Raw genomic sequence first — 2,408 nt, forward strand, 5'->3', positions numbered from 1 at the left:
CCTCAACAAGAAAAGAAAAACAATTTGTTAACTTCTCTAAATGCCTAAGAAATGTTGCCTTCTCTAGAAAATTGTGAACTGCCAGCAGTATCATTTTCTTATAACTTTACTTCCTCTTTATTAACTACCTCCATAGCCTAATACGAGATGTTATTGCATTTCAAATGCAATAACGTCTTATATTATGGTGCGGAGGGAGCAGTAAGCAGGTTTACATATTTGATCAATAGAGGAAGTAGCTCATAAGGATCATCTTCAGCCCACTCATTACAAAACGAAGATACGTAGCTATTTTGGTTAATTCATGTGCAACAACATTAGCTTCTCCCGGACAATACTCAAAGGATATAGAGACGAATTCACACGCCAGGTGATAACAGTTATCAATGATGGCAGCAACGTTACCAGTAAAATTGCTAACATATCTGCCACAATGTTAAATAAGAATGGTGACATGCGGTCCCCTTGCCTGAATCTCTTCAGGGTTTGAAAATAATGACCACTGACCTTAACTCAGCACTCACAACTTGAACATAAGAAGCCACTTGTTTCCCCCATTTATCCGCAAAACATTTTATGCAAAGGGCTTGTTGAAGAAAAGACCACTTTATTTTGTCATCGTCTTATTCAAAATCCACCGTAAAGATAACTAGATCGAGTTTCTTAGGCCCTGCTTGTTTTAGCTTTGAATTTTAATCACCTGTGGATTTGCTTTAGTGGCAAAGCTGATTCTGCGAATCAGCTTCGCCACCGAAGTACACTTTGACGTACTTTAGCCAATTGCACTAAAAATGGCCTGAATCCAGCTTCACTAGCAAAGCTGATTTGAAATAGCTGTTCGTTTCAGATTCCATATTCAGCTTCGCTGTTAAAGCTAAATCTAGTCCCAAAATCCGAAACAAACAGGACCTTAGTGTGGAGCCCATGGACCGTCTCATGAAGGACCACCACTCCCTCAAGAATATTGCGACCATGCATATGAAGGAAATATGCCCTAGAGGCAATAATAAAGTTATTATTTTATATTTCCTTATTCATGATAAAGGTTTAGTATTCATGCTAGAATTGTACTAATCGGAAACTTAAATGCATGTATCAATATATAAACAAATACCATGTCCCTAGTAAGCCTCTACTAGACTAGCTCGTTCATCAAAGATGGTTATGGTTTCCTAACCATAGACATGTGTTGTCATTTGATAACGGGATCATATCATTAGGAGAATGATGTGATGGACTAGACCCATCCGTTAGCTTAGCATATTGATCGTTCAGTTTTATTGCTATAGCTTTCTTCATGTCAAATACATACTCCTTTGACTATGAGATTATGCACCTCTCGAATACCGGAGGAATACCTTTGAAGGAAATATGCCCTAGAGGCAATAATAAAGTTGTTATTTATATTTCCTTATATCATGATAAATGTTTATTATTCATGCTAGAATTGCAATAATCGGAAACTTAGTACATGTGTGGATACATAGACAAATAGAGTGTCCCTACTATGCCTCTACTTGACTAGCTCGTTAATCAAAGATGGTAAGTTTCTTGGCCATAGACATCTGTTGTCATTTGATGATCAGGATCACATCATTAGAGAATGATGTGATGGACAAGACCCATCCGTTAGCTTAAGCATAATGATCGTTTAGTTTTTATTGTTATTGCTTTCTTCATGACTATACATGTTCCTCAGACTATGAGATTATGCAACTCCCGAATATCGAAGGAACACATTGTGTGCTATCAAACGTCACAACGTAACTGGGTGATTATAAAGATGCTCTACAGGTGTCTCCGATGGTGTTTGTTGAGTTGGCATAGATCGAGATTAGGATTTGTCACTTCGTGTATCGAAGAGGTATCTTTGGGCCCTCTCGGTAATGCACATCACTATATGAGCCTTGCAAGCAATGTGACTAATGAGTTAGTCACAGGATGATGCATTACAGAACGAGTAAAGAGACTTGCCGGTAACGAGATTGAACTAGGTATGATGATACCGGCGATCGGATCTCGGGCAAGTAACATACCGATGACAAAGGGAACAACGTATGTTGTTATGCGGTTTGACCGATAAAGATCTTCGTAGAATATGTAGGAGCCAATATAAGCATCCAGGTTCCGCTATTGGTTATTGGCCGGAGATGTGTCTCGGTCATGTCTACATAGTTCTCGAACCCGTAGGGTCCGCACGCTTAACGTTCGGTGACAATTTGTATTATGAGTTATGTGATTTGATGAAACCTAAGTTTGTTTGGAGTCCCGGATGAGATCACGGACATGACGAGGAGTCTCAAAATGGTCGAGACATAAAGATTAATATATTGGAAGGTTATGTTTGGACACCGGAATGGTTTCGGAAAGGTTCGGGCATTTTCTGGAGTATCGGGGGTTACCAGAAC

Source organism: Triticum dicoccoides, chromosome 2A, assembly GCF_002162155.2.
Source record: "Triticum dicoccoides isolate Atlit2015 ecotype Zavitan chromosome 2A, WEW_v2.0, whole genome shotgun sequence".
NCBI lineage: Eukaryota > Viridiplantae > Streptophyta > Magnoliopsida > Poales > Poaceae > Triticum > Triticum dicoccoides.